This window comes from Pseudonaja textilis, chromosome 3 (genome assembly GCF_049901715.1).
Source record: "Pseudonaja textilis isolate UNSWEBS1 chromosome 3, rPseTex1.2, whole genome shotgun sequence".
NCBI lineage: Eukaryota > Metazoa > Chordata > Lepidosauria > Squamata > Elapidae > Pseudonaja > Pseudonaja textilis.
The window spans coordinates 6,690,261-6,705,534 of NC_141992.1; positions in this window are offsets into that span (position 1 = coordinate 6,690,261).

Below are 15,274 nucleotides of genomic sequence, written 5' to 3' on the forward strand. Positions count from 1 at the left end.
TGGTAAGGCCATACTTGAAATCCTGCATCCAGTTTTGGTCACCACAATGTTAAAAAGAGACTCTAGAAAGAGTGCAGAGAAGAGCAACAAAGATGATTAGGCTAAAACATATGAAGTTGCTGGAACTGGGTCTGTCTAGTCTGATGAAAAGAAGGGCCAGGAGTGACATGATATCAATCTTCCAATATCTCAGGGGCTGCCCCAAAGAAGAGGGAGTCAAGCTATTCTCCAAAGCCCCTGAAGGCAGGACAAGAAGCAACGGGTGGAAACTAATCAAGGAGAGAAGCAACCAAGAATTAAGAAATTTCCTGACAGTCGGGACAATTAACCAGTGGAACAATTTGTCTCCAGAGGTTGTGAATGATCCAACACTGGAGGCTTTTAAGAAGAGATTGTACAACCATTGATCTGAAGTGGTATATAGGGTTTCCAGCCTGAGCAGGGGGTTGGACTAGAAGACCTCCAAGACCTTGAGTATGTATCAGAATGGTCAATCAAATGGCAACTTCAAATCTCAACAAATAAATGCTCTGTCCTACATATTGGCAAAAAAATAATAATCAGAAAATAAAATACAGGCTGAACCATTTATCTGAAGTGGTGTAAGGTTTCCTTCCTAAGCAAGGGGTTGGACTAGAAGACCTCCAAGGCCCCTTCCAACTCTGTTATTCCAATAAGCACCCCTAACTTCTGAAGGCCATAACTGGCTAACTGTCCTCACTGTTAGGAAGTTTCTCCTTAATTCCAGGTTGCTTCTTTCCTGGATAAGTTTTCAATCCGTTGCTTCTTGTCTTCTGTTCTGGTGCTTTGGAGAATAGCTTGACTCTCCTCTTCTTCTGGCAGCGCCTCAAATGCTAGAATATTGCTATCATTTCCGCAGATGGCTTTGTTATGCTGCCAGTAAAAGTCAGCAAAACAAGTCAAGATAATTTATCCCAAATATTGACACTGATGGACTGGGGTAATTTACCAGTTTTAGCAGCGATAGAATTCAAGACAGATGATTGGGCTAATTAGCGATTCCTGGAGAAATGTCTAAATATGGGGGAATTTGCAGCCGAGACAGACATGAAACTTGAGGCTTCTCATTCCATGAATCATCAGTGCCGCGCTCTCTGCATTCACGGGTTTCATACCGCTAGCTTTAATGAGGCCATTAGCCCAACCTCCGCACATCCCCACCTCTCAAATTAAACTGGAGTTTCAAATTCCAGTTTTCCATCTCTAACATCATTAATAAAGAGGCACCGAAGTGAATTGGGTGGCTGGTTGGCAATTAGGCCTAGGAGCTCACACAGAGAGCCCTTACGAGAGGCAGCGTATCCATTGTCCCAACGTTGTTTTTAACGACCTTGAATCATGGACGTAAGTCAAGGGCTACCTCAATCTTTCTCTGCCCACGAATCCCTTTGCACCATGGTATTAAAAGAGTAGAAGTTTGTAAAAACTTTAAAAGAAAAACAATCAAGGAGGTGAATAGAATGTTTAAATTAGTTTTTTGTAAAAAGAAAAAAATCTGGCCTATTACTTTATAAGTGAGTTAAAGTGATGAACTTAACTAATACACCTTCCTCCAACAACACTGTGAGGTGGTGAGAGAATGACTGGTTCAAAGTCACCCAGCCGGCTTTCATGCCTAAGGCAGGACTAGAACTCAAGATCTCCTGGTGATAGGCCCAAAGTCACCCAGCTGGTTTTCATTCCTAAAATGGGACTAGAACTCACAGTCCCCAGTTGATTGGCTCAAAGTCACCCAGCAGGCTTTCATGCCTAAGGCAGGACTAGAACTCACTGTCTCCTGGTTTTGAGCCTAGTGCCTTCATCACAAGTCCAAAGTGGCTCCACATTGATTTTATTTTATTTAACATTTTATTTATTTTACTAAACAAATTATTATTTATTATTTATTTAGGATGATTGTTGGAGTTTCATTTTATTTAAACATTTTATTTTTAATACAACAAACAAAATGTTTAAATAAAAGGAAACACCAACAATTGTCCTCAATCCAAGCACCCCATTCCTATTCCTATTCCTATTCCTATTCCTATTCCTATACCAATTCCTAGTTCTGTTCTATTCTATTCTATTCTATTCTATTCTATTCTATTCTATTCTATTCTATTCTATTCTATTCTATTCTATTCCCCTCCACCCCACCCCATTCCTATTCCTATTCCTTATTCTATTCTATTCTATTCTATTCTATTCTATTCTATTCTATTCTATTCTATTCTATTCTATTCTATTCTAATCCATTCCAATCCATTCTCTATTCCATTCCATTCTTTTCCATTCCATTCCATTCTATTCTCTATTCTATTCCATTCCATTCTTTTTCATTCCATTCCATTCCATTCCATTCTATTCTCTATTCCATTCCATTCTATTCTCTATTCCATTCTATTCTCTATTCCATTCTATTCTCTATTCCATTCCATTCTCTATTCTCTATTCTCTATTCTCTATTCTCTATTCTCTATTCCATTCCATCCCATTCCATCCCATTCCATCCCATTCCATCCCATTCCATCCCATTCCATTTCTTTCCATTCCATTCCATTCCATTCTATTCTATTCTAACTGTTGTAAGTCAAGGACTAGCTGTATAGCCTTCTTTTGAGTATCATCTTGTCATTTTTAGAAACCTTTCATTTATGGGGTCCTCTGAAAAAGGCAGCTAATTCCTATATAAGTTTTTGGATGCCCAAGAATTAAAAAGGGAGAACCACAGCAACTTTTCTTTTAGCAACAGCTGAAATTATTCTGAGCTAATTCTAATCCTCCTTAGATAAATGTCCGGTTAATTTCTGGATTAGATAGTTCCCAAGACCTTAGGACCTTTCCAAGGTGTTAAAATTGGAAATAGATTAACAGAGTTGGAAGGGGCCTTAGAGGTCATCTAGTCCAACCCCCCCCCGCCAAGCAGGAGACCCTACACCATTTCTGACAAATGGCAGTCCAGTCTCTTTTTGAAATCCTCCAGTAATGAAGCTCCCACAACTTCCGAAGGCAACTTCTGTTCCATGGGTTGATTGTTCTCACTGTCAGAAAATTTCCAGGTTGAATCTCTCCTTGTTCAGTTTCCATCCATTGTTCCTTGTCTGGCCTTCGAGTTTTTTAGAAAATAATTTGACCCCTTCCTCCTCTCTGGGGCAGCCTCTCAAATATTGGAAGACAGCTATCCTGTCTCCCCTGGTCCTTCTCTTCCCTAGACTAGCCAGGCCCTTGTAACTGTTTTTCATATGTTTTAGTCTCCAGTCTCCTCATCATCCTGGTTGTTCTTCTCTGTATTTTTTTCTAACGTCTCAACGTCATTTTTATGTTTTATGTTGTTAACTCTGTTCTGTGAACTGCACCATTAAAAGCACCTGGACTATCAAAAGCCCCTGAAGGCAGGATAAGAAGCAACGGATGGAAAGTAATCAAGGAGAGAAGCAACCAAAAATGAAGGACAAATTTCCTAACAGTCGGAACAATTAATCAGTGGAACGACTTTCCTCCAGAAGTTGTAAATGCTCCAACACTGGGAGTTTTCAAGAAGAGTTTGGACAACCATTTGTCTGAAATGTTATAGAGTCTCATTCTTGAGCAAGGGGTTGAACTAAAGACCTCCAAAGTCCCTTCCAATCTGTTACTCTGTTACCTGTCATCCATATTACAATTCCGGAAAGATAATTTTTTGAAATTTATTGGATTGATTGCTTCTCGTCCCAGTCGACTGAGCATCCTGAGATGCACGTGGGGCTTTATCTTTGCTTTCTGTGGTTACATTTTGTCTTGACATTGTTCTGGGTTTAGCTATTGATTATTCTGCATTTCGCTTTGTTTTATTTTTCTCTGTTTGATACTATTTGAGCCCTGTGGAATAGGGAATGAGCTCTAAGAACTGCAAATAAAGGAAAAGCAGAGAGTAAAATGAAACAAAATAAAATAGAAAGAACAGAGCCCGGAGGAACTGAAATGAAATTCGGCAACTATCAACTCTGCCTACGGCCGGCACCAAAGCTGCAATTTAGTGAGGATAGATCTTCCAATTAAAAGCAATTGAAGGTTTGGCTGCACACTTCTGATTCAGCAGTTCCAAAGAGGCAAACAAACACAGACAACACACACACACACAGAGACACACACTATATTTTAATGTGTGCCTTGAGATTGGGGCAAAACATCTGCAAAGTCAAACTTCAGAACAATTTTAGAGAATAGATGCCAGAGCAATAACAATTTTTGCAAACAATCCTGTTGGGAACCTTTTGGGGCGATTTATTTATTTGTATCCCGCCTTTATAATTTTGACATATAATTCAAGGCAGTGAACTTCTCCCTCCTCCTCCTATTTTCCCCTCCACCACAACTGTTAGATCGCGGGAAAGGAGACTCGAGACCAGGGTGACTTTCAGCTCTTTATTTCATGTATAGATCTGTACAAGATCTTGGAGCCGCGGCAGCCCTTCATATAGGGATTGCTCGCGGCTCGCCAACTAATGACCGCTCTGTGAATCTCCCGCTCAGTCCGGCCAATCGCGGTTGATTCATAACGAGCCAATCACAGTAGATTAGTCACCCAATCAGCTTGCAGGATAGGTGGACCAATCAGATAGGAGTATTTGGAGTATGCTAATATAGAACAACAACCTTGTGGGGTGGGTTGTGCTGAGAGAGAGAGAGAGAGAGGGAGGGAGGGAGAGAGAGAAAGAGAGAGAGAGAGAGAGAGAGGGAGAGGGAGAGGGAGAGAGAGAGACTGGCCCAATTCACCCAGTTGGCTTTCATGCCTAAGCCAGCAGTAAAACCATTGGTGATTGGCCCCAAATTACACATACCTAAGGCAGGACTACAACTCACCATCTCCTGATGATTGGCCCCAAATCACACAACCAGCTTTCATACTTAAGGTGGGACTAGAACTCACAGTCTCCTGGTGATTGGCCCAAAGTCACCCTGCTGGATTCAATACCTAAGATGGGACGAAATCTCAATATCTTCAGGTGACTGGCCCAAAGTCACCCAGTCATTTTTCATGCCTAAAGCAAGACTGGAACTCATGGTCTCCTGGTTTTCTTGCCTGGTGATTTAACCACTAAACTGGCTCTCATTTTAAGTGCATGTTATCATTTCTCTGGACCAGACATATGTGCTTGGATGGTCCTTGGTCCTCTCTTAGCTTTCTTGCTTTCTTGCAGCCCTTTCATTACCTAAACTAGGTAATATCCTCAGCGCTAGCCAAACAAGCTCAGAAAATACCAAGGACCTTTCACGTCAACCCGGAGCTACAAATATTCTCTTTTATTAATACGTACTTCATTCAAAAAAAGGCTCTTTCTGCTGCTTGACTTATGGACATTCCTAGAACAGAATCTACAGGGATGACATTTACATGCAGGGACTAGCAAAGCAAGGTAACCGTTTTAACAGAATAACAGAGTTGGAAGGGACCTTGTAGGTCATCTAGTCCAACCCCCTGCCCAAGCAGGAGATCCTAACACTATTTCTGTCCAATCTCTTCTTGAAAGTCTCAGATAGGGCAAGTCCCATCTTGGAGTGAAGTCCCTTCCTTTACACCACTGAAGGACGCCGTTTTTGAACTGACATCATTGTGCAATCTCAGAGGTCACAAAAGCACAGCTTCATTCTTGCTTGATGTCCAGCCAGCCAGCGCAGATGGTTTGTTTTCTGCAAGCACTTGCAAGATACCAGTGGACAATAGATGGGCAACCTCTCGCTGTTGGTAGTCTGTTTCTTCTCCACCAAGTCTTGGAAAAAGATGTTCAGAAGTTGCGTCATGTCTATACTTAACCAAGATCAGAACTGGGGAGGCCATGGTTTTCCTTGTGACCCTCTCTGTAAGTGAAAGTTGGATTTTGACGAAGGCTATGGATGCTTTGGACTTTGTGTTGAGGAAGGCTCCTGCGAACAGCATGGACCACGAAGAACACAGAATAACAGAATTAGAAGGGACCTTGGAGGTCTTCTAGCCCATCCTCCTGCTCCAGCAGGAATCCCTGCATCATTTCAGACAAATAGTTGTCCAATCTCTTCTTAAAACCCCCTCAGTGATGGAGCCCGCACAATTCCTGGAGGCAAACTTTTGTGCCGGCTTCTGCTCAGTTCTCAGTGTCTGATAATTTCTCCTTAATTCTAGGATCACCTTCCATCTGGTTAGCACCTAGAATTATAGGGCCGGAAGGGGCCTACGTCTAGTAGGATCTCCTGCCTGAGCAGCAGGGTGGGTTTAATTGTCCTCACTCTTAGGAAGTTTCTCCTTCATTCCAGGTTGCTTCTCTCCTTGATTAGTTTCCCTCCATTGCTTCTTGTCCTGCCTTCTGGGGCTTTAGGCAAATAAGTTGGGCTCCCTCCTCTTTGAGGCAGGCCCTCAAATATTGGAACACTGCTATCACGTTAACCCTAGTCCTCCTTTACATACAGAGTTCACCGATTGTGCCTCAAATTATCTGACTTTGTGTGAAGACACAGATGTCTGGAGAAGACATCAGCGCTGAGAATAGTGGAAGGTAAGAAAAGAAAAGGATGACCCACAGCCAAGGACTTGGACTCAGTTCCAATGGCAACAGGACACTGTTAGAAAATTTAAAGGACCCCATGAATGATCTATTCATTTGCTAAAAGTCAACATGAACCTGGGAGCACCTAATTAAAGTAGAATCAAGTGACTAGTGATTTCTAGAAGCTTAGAAGCTATTAATATCCTTATTTCAGTCTTTTCCCCTGAAGCTGCTCGATAATCCTAAACAGGTAGTTCTCAACTTAGGACAATAATTGGACCAGAATTTCCGTTGCTAAGTAAGGGGGTTGTTAAGTGAGCCATGCTCAAATTTTGGGCCTAGAATTCCCACTGCAGTTGTTAAGTCGTGCTCAATTTTACAAGCTTTTTTTTTTTGCCATAGCTGTTAAGTTGATTACTGCAGTTAAGAGAATCATGGCGTCTTTAAGCAAATCCAACTTCCACTGTTGACTTTGTTAATCAAAGGCTTGTCAGGAAGGTTACCAATGGTGATCACATGACTGCAGGATGCTTCAACCATCATCGATACGTGCTGGTTGCCAAGCAACTGAATTTAGGTCTGTTGAGATGCTGCAAAGCTCATAAGTGCAAGGACCGGTGTTCAGTTATTATTATTTTTAGTGCCCTTGTAACTTTGAATAGCTGCTAAATGCATCTTGGTTTAAGGACTGTAAGCAGAGAGATAGTCGTAAGTAATTTGTTATTGATTAGAATTTTAAGAAAGGATGTTGGGAATTTTCCTCCCAATTTTTTTTTTTGTCTCTTAGAAACAGCACACAGATCATTTGCCTCATTTATTTCACTTTCAATTATTATTTTTTCTGAGGCATACATTTTTATTTCACCCCAAAAGATGGTTTGAATAGTTAAGCAATTAAATGTTTCTATGCTTGTCTAAAAGAATCCTTCATTGTACGCATTCTGCCCCCTGTTGGTGAAATGTAGTTTATGATCTTCTCATTTTGTCAAACAGCACAAATTGTTTTTACAGGTGACTTACACAACCTTGGGTTTTAGTGACTGTTAAAATTTACAATGGCATTGAAAAAATGAGCTTATTTTTCACACTTATGACTGTTACAGCATCCTCATGGTTATGTGATCAAAATTGAGATGTATGGCAACTTGTATTTATGACGGTTGCAGCGTCCCGGGGTTATAGCGGTCTTCTGACAAGCGAAGCCAGATTCATGGGGGAAGCCAGATTCACTTAACAACCAGGTTACTAACTGAACAAATGCAGTGATTCGCTAAACAACTGTGGCAAGAAAAGTCATAAAATGGGGGAAAACATCACTTAACAGCTGTCTTGCTTAGCAACAGAAAGCTGTTTCGCTTAGCAACATTAACGTGGGACTCATTGTGGTCATAAGTTGGAGACTATCTGTATTTTGGCGGCAATGACCCCATGTTAAGACCAAGATTTTCTATAGCCTTCCCAACTAATGTAGAGAATTAATTTTATACTATAACTATTTTCCTGTTCATCCAAATATTTTAACTGTGGACACCAGAAGTGTTTTGGTGTTTGTGTGTTTGAGATGAACATTTCAACATATTCTCCCGTTTCAATCTTAGCTGTGCACATGTGTGTGAAGCTGTATGGTGCTGACTTTTTGCAACACATGCTCAATTACAGGGTCAGTGGTGGGATTCAAAATTCTGTGGGCGTGGCTTGATGGGTGTGGCATGGTTTGGTGGGCGTGGCAGGGGAAGGATACTGCAAAATCCCCATTCCCTCCCTGACCCATTAACCTGCTTTCCAGCTCCGTTCTCCTGTGCAGGGCAACAAAAGGAGACCCAGCCAATCAGCTGGGACTCAATGGGAGGCAGAGAATAGATGGGGGCAGGGCCAGTCAGAGGTGGGATTTTCCAGGTCTCAGAACGACCCAAATTTTCTGCTACCGGTTCTCCATAACTGGTCAGAACCTGTTGAATTCACCACCTCTGTACAGAGTGTGTTTCTGAGCATGTGTACAGATAGTCCTTGACCTAAGAACAAAACTGAGCCCCAAATTTCTTTTGTTAAGTGAGACCTTGGTTAAGAGAGTTTTGCTCTATTTTATGACCTTTCTTGCCACTGTTGTTAAGTGAATCACTGCGGTTGATAAGTTAGTAACCCGGTCGTTAAGTGAATCTGGCTTCCCCATTGATTTTGCTTGTCCTTAGGTTGCAAAAGGAGACCATCTGATCTTGGGACACAATAACAGTCAAAAGTTTGAACCAGTCGCCAAGCATCTGTATTTTGCTCACAAATAGAATAGAATAACAGAGTTGAAAGGGACCTTGGAGGTCTTCTAGTCCAACCCCCTGCTCAGGCAGGAAACCTAAACCATTTCAGACAAATAGTTGTCCAATCTCTTCTTAAAAACTTCCAGTTTTGGAGCATTCACAACCTCTGGAGGCAAGTTGTTCCACTGGTGATGTGATGACTTGGGGCATGGCAAAAAAAGCAACAAAGTCACAAAAATAGGTAAAATCCCTTTAATACCTCCAACTTGGCCCCGAATGTCCAGTTATCATCGGCTGGAGAAAAAAAATTCTCCCAAAAACAGTTTTCAAAGGGAAGAAATTCCATCCAAACTCAAAGTACATACAAATTATAAATAAAAACCAACACAAACAACACTGCAGCAATTAACGAGACAGAGCAGAATAAATTGAAGACTTCAAAAGATAATGAAACACACACACTTAGGAGGATGCCAGAACTCAGATAAGACTTGACAAACCAGAATAATTTCACGCTTTGCTTCCAGCAACTTTGCCATGTGCAGTTTGCCCTTTTAAACAGTCTTCCCAGCTGCAGCCAATGAAGGGGATCAGGGCCCTTTCTTTCCCCGTAAACTACGCAACTCACGTTGCTCCGTTATCTGTTCCTCCCTGCGTACTCTAGGATGAAGAGGGGTGGGCTTGGACCTTCCTCTGAAGGCCCAGCAGGACTGTGCCCTTCCCCAGTTTCCTCCACAGCCACCAGAGCCACACTCCCACTCCCTGTCAGCTCTTCCACCTCTCCCTCGGAATCACATTCCAACAGGGGCATGACGGGTGAATTGTTCTCACTGTCCGGAAGTTTCTCCTTAATTCCAGGTTGCTTCTCTCTTTGACGAGTTTCCATCCATTGCTCCTTGTCTTGAGTTCTGGTGCTTTGGAGAATAAATTGACCCCCTACTCTTTGTTGCAGCCCCTCAAGCATTGGAACACTGCTATCATGTTAACCCTCATCCTTCTTTTCATTAAACTAGAACTACCCAATTCCAGCAACCGTTCTTTATATGTTTATATGATCACGTGATCACTGAGATGCTACAAAGGTCGTAAGTGTGAAAATGGTCACACAAGTCACCTTTTTCAGTGCCTCTGTAATTTATAATGGTCACTAAATGAACTGTAGTAAGTCAAGGCTACCTGTGGAGCGTAAAGCTGTGGAACAGGAGACGTTTTAGATCGGGGGTTTCCAACCTTGGCAACTTTAAGACTTGTGGACTTTGACTCCCATAATTCCCCACTCTGGCTGGGGAATTCTGGGAGTCGAAGTCCACAAGTCTTAAAGTTGCCACGGTTGGAGACCTCTGTTTTAGATGATCGACACTAGAGAACTGAGAAAGCCAGGGAATAAATACCAAAGGAAATTATTATGTGCTTCGCTGATTATATAAAGGCCTTTGATTGTGTTGATTATGTCAAGCTGTGCAACAGACGTAGGAAAACAGTAATCTCAAAATGTCTCATTTGGCCTCATGCAAAATCTACATTCAGGATATTCTCATCAGCAGAGGAAATGAGGGCAAATTAGGAATGCAAGTCTCTCAACAAAACAATCCACACCACTAGCAAAGTAACAACCCAACTGCCTATAAAAGGAATTGTGTAAGAACGTTATTCAGACGAGCACAAATGCATTGCAGCATCCAAGCACAGACAGCCCCCAAAGCCCCACAAATGCAGAATTCTTATATTTTGGGGTGGGCTGATTTAAAGGAATTATCAACTCCATTAATTGTTTTATTATCCTTTTTAAAATACATTTTGCAGCATGTTGTGCTTACAGGTAGTCTTTGACTTACGACAGTACATTTAGTGATTGTTCAAAGTTATGACCACACTGAAAAAAAATGACTTATGGCTGTTTTTCACACGTATGATCACTGCAGCATCTCCAGAGTCTGGTGAATAAAATTCGGAGGCTTGTCAGCTGACTCATATTTCTGACGGTTGCAATGTCCCAGGATCACATAATCTCCTTTTATGACCTTCTGATAAGCAAAGCCAACGGGAATGCCAGATTCACTTAACAACCGTGTTACTAACTTAACGACTGCAATGATTCACTTAACAACAGTGGCAAGAAGGCTCGTCAAAGATGGCAAAAATGCGGTTAACAAATGTTTCACTTAGCAACAGAAATGGTGGGTCAATGGTGGTCGTAAATCGAGGACTACCTGTATAAAATATATCAATTCTCTTTTTATCCATTTTTTTTCTAAAAAAAAATGGGTTCATTTACACACTCCAAATGACAGGAGGATTAATGCAATTAGGAAGAGCACAGAAAGCCAGAAGGTGAAATCGGGCTTCATGGATGACTTAGCATAGCCTTCAATAAAGATAAAAGCCCAGGGTCAACCATCAATGCAACATGCATAGGAAAAAGGAAGAACTGCGTGAGATGATAAGGTGGAACCCAGGATAATCTTGTCTGGCAAAAAAATACAAATCCTTTTGGAATCTCCAGTTCGGAGCAATTGTTGTATTGTCTTTGATGAAAAGGTTTAATGAAAAGAAGGAACGGGGGTAACAGGATAGTATTGACCCCATATTTGAGGGGCTGCCCCAAAGAAGAGGGAGTCAAGCTATTCTCCAAAGCACCTGAAGGCTGGACAAGAAGCAACGGGTGGAAACTAATCAAGGAGAGAAGCAACCTGGAATTAAGGAGAAATTCCCTGACAGTGAGAACAATTAATCAGTTGTGGCTTTCAGAAGTTACGGGTGCTTATTAGAATAACAGAAGAAGAAAAAAAAAAGCTGGCCTCCAGAAGTTGTGCTCCAGCAATGGAGGTTTTTACGAAAAGATTGGACAGTCGTTTGTCTGAAAGGTTATAGGGCCGTGATGGTGAACCTATATAGTATATGTGCCAGAGGTGGCACACGGAGCCCTCTGTACAGGCACGCGAGCCGTCACCCCAGCTCAGGTCTACCATGCATGCACAGCCGACCAGCGGGTCTCCTGGTTTCTGATGCACATGCCTAGGGAGCATGTATTGGGGTGGGGCGCATGCATGGGGATGCGCGTGCATGTGCAGGGGGTGGGCGTGCATGCGCAGAAATGCGCATGCATGAGTGGGAAGTGCTCACACGCACGGGGGACACACCCATATTGCATTTTGGGGTTGCGCACATGCTTTGGACGTGTGGTGCCAAAAAGGTTAGCCATCACTGGTACAAGGTTTCCTGCCTGAGCAGCGGGTTGGACTAGAAGACCTCCAAGGTCCCTTCCAACTCCTATTCTATTCTATTCTATTCTATTCTATTCTATTCTATTCTATTCTGTTCTGTTCTGTTCTGTTCTGTTCTGTTCTATTCTATTCTGTTCTATTCTGCATTCTATTCTATTTGTATTTATTTCTATTTCTATTCTAATTAATTCTATTCTATCCTGTCACTGATTCTATTCTATTCTATTCTATTCTATTCTATTCTATTCTATTCTATTCTATTCTATTCTATTCTATTCTATTCTGTTCTGTTCTGTTCTTCTATTCTGCATTCTATTCTTCTGTTCTATTCTGCATTCTATTCTATTTGTATTTATTTCTATTTCTATTCTAATTAATTCTATTCTATCCCATCCCCTATTCTATTCTATTCTATTCTATTCTATTCTATTCTATTCTATTCTATTCTATTCTATTCTATTCTATTCTATTCTGCATTCTATTCTATTTGTATTTATTTTTATTTCTATTCTAATTAATTCTATTCTATCCCATCCCCTATTCTATTCTATTCTATTCTATTCTATTCTATTCTATTCTATTCTATTCTATTCTATTCTATTCTATTCTATTCTATTCTATTCTATTCTATTCTTATAAAATGCGGAAGCTGGAACAGTGGGGGTTCTACAATGATCCAGAACACATAGTTATAGGTGATTGATTGGAGAGTGCTGGCTTCCGTGTGAAGCAATCTGTGCTGGGATTGGTTGCTGGGTGCAAAGGGGGAGTGTCCCTTTCCCCCCCTCCTGCCTTTTACTCCTGTGTATGCACTCTGTATGCTGTTCTGTGATTTACCTCATGATGTGCCTGACTATCCTAAGGGCTGTAAAACATAGATGTTAGTTACATGTATTTATTTATATAAAACTGCGTGTTTGTGTCAGCGTCTCTGACTTTCCTTCGGACACCCGCTCTGCAATTCCCTGACACAAAATTCTTAGATGAGGCAGCAACACATTAGTTAATGAACCATAGAAGGCTACATTCTAACCCCAAATCTAACCCCTAACCATAATTTTTCATAATTTTTTTCATGACTCTCCTTTTATACTTGGCCTAAATAGTTCTTGCCATTCTTCAGAATGCTCAGATATTATATACAATGCCTAGGTGGAGTATATATAGCGCATTAAAATAACACAGACCTTTCATTCTTTGCCTAAAACCACCACACATTCCAAAGGTTTCTAGGCTTTCTGTAGAATGCTGGCTTTTCACACATTGCCGATAAACACCAGTCCTCGATAGTTTTTCAACTTTAATCATTATATCACTCCTTCAAAGTAAGCAAAGGCGCAGAAATTCCAGGAATGCGGTTTATTGTTGCAGGCTCTATGGAAAGGTTTTTGAAAGAGATTTTGGAGATTTTTATAGCAAACAAAATCGAAGTGAAGTGATTTTTGTGCTTCTTTCTAAGGCATTCATCTTTCTCATCTGAGTGATCTATTTTTGTCCCTCCACCCCCTTACCCCCCAATTTTAAGGGTTCACTGCTCCTTTCCCAAGGCCAGATCTACCTTTTTTCACACAACAGCAACTATTGTGGTGTTATGGAGGATGATAATTGCCAGAAAATGTTTACAGCAAGCCTGTACGACGTGCTGCCTCTTATTAAGGCAATAAGAGTTATTATATTACCAGCTAAGCCTTTGTGCTTAATTCATAGGAATGACTTGTTAAACCCTTGAAAACTAAACAAAAAACGAACAAACAAACAAACAAAAGACTGTTAGTCATGACAAAAGTTTAAGGCTGCTCGCGGACCTCGGCTCATCTTCACGTGTTATGGACTTATTCAAGCATTCTTCTCACGTTCTCATAAAATGCTGGCGGCCTTGAGAAAATAGCAAGAACAGTAACAAGAATCCACTTAATACTCCTTCCGTGGCCTTTTGTATCCCTTCTCTGGTTCCTTCCGGTAGGAAAACAACGGCTTTCAATACCAATTTACACTTTGACACAGCTAATTCTCCCAAGTAAAGATCAGAAAAAAGTGAAGGCTGTGTATGGCGGCCGACTATTTGAACCGTGGGCCAACTTTGCCCCCCATCTGATACATCTTTATTTACTCTTGGTGGAAGGAGCTAAGGAAATTGAAGTCGAAGAGAGCAGAGAGCTGAAGCCGACGGACCAACACGGCCTTGTAGCATCAGCAGAGGTTAAGCCAAGTCATACCAACTAAATAGATCTTGAGATAGATTCATCTCAAGATCTATTTCAATAGATCTTGAAATAGATCTAGATGCATCTTGAGAATCTCCATAGACAGCTGGCAACTTGGAAAACAATTTCATTTCATTTTTATTTATTTATATCCTGCCTTTATTATTTTTACTCAAGGTGGTGAACATAGCCAACACATCCTAGTTTCCTGATACTAGTTTAACCCTCAGAGGTTGGTTGCGCTGAGAGAGAGACAAAGTCATCCAACTGTTTTTCATGGCTAAGGTGGATTGGAACTGATGAATGGTTACAGGAACTGGGCATGGCTAGTCTAGGGAAGAGAAGGACCAGGGGAGACATGACAGCAGTATTCTAATATTTGAGGGGCTGCCACAGAGAGGATGAAGGGGTCAAGCTATTCTACAAAGCATCTGAAGGCCAGACAAGGAATAATGGATGGAAACTGAACAAGGAGAGATACAACCAGGAAACAAGGAGAAATTTTCTGACAGTGAGAACCAATGGAACAGCTTGACTTCAGAAGTTGTAAGAGTTTTGCTATTCTTGTCGGGGGGAAATGCCACCTGTAAAACATCTTATACAAATTTTCTTTATATGCTGTTGACATTGTCATTTTATAATTTTGAGACCACATTTTTTGCCATTTCTCTAAATCGATCCCATATCCAAAATTCTTCCCCCAAGCAATCATAGTTTCTTTAACTTGTTCTTCTTCTAATTTAATTTCTAATAAATATTCTTACGGTTTTTTAATCACCTTTTCATCAGTACCTGTCAAAATCTTATCTAAATCAGTCAATTTATCATAGAAACCTTCCATTTTAGAATCTTTATCATACCTTGAATGTATTTGCGCATATGAAAACCAATTCATCTTTATGCCTTGTTCCTCTAGCTTTTGTATAGATTTGAGTTCACCCTTTTCATTCAATATTTCACCATATCTAACTGTTTGTTCCTTTTTGTATATTATAGGATAAGAAAATGCTTCAATAGTCGATAGCCAGACTGGAATTTTCAAATAACATTGTCTTTTAATCTTCTCCCAGTTTAACCACAGAGACTCCCAT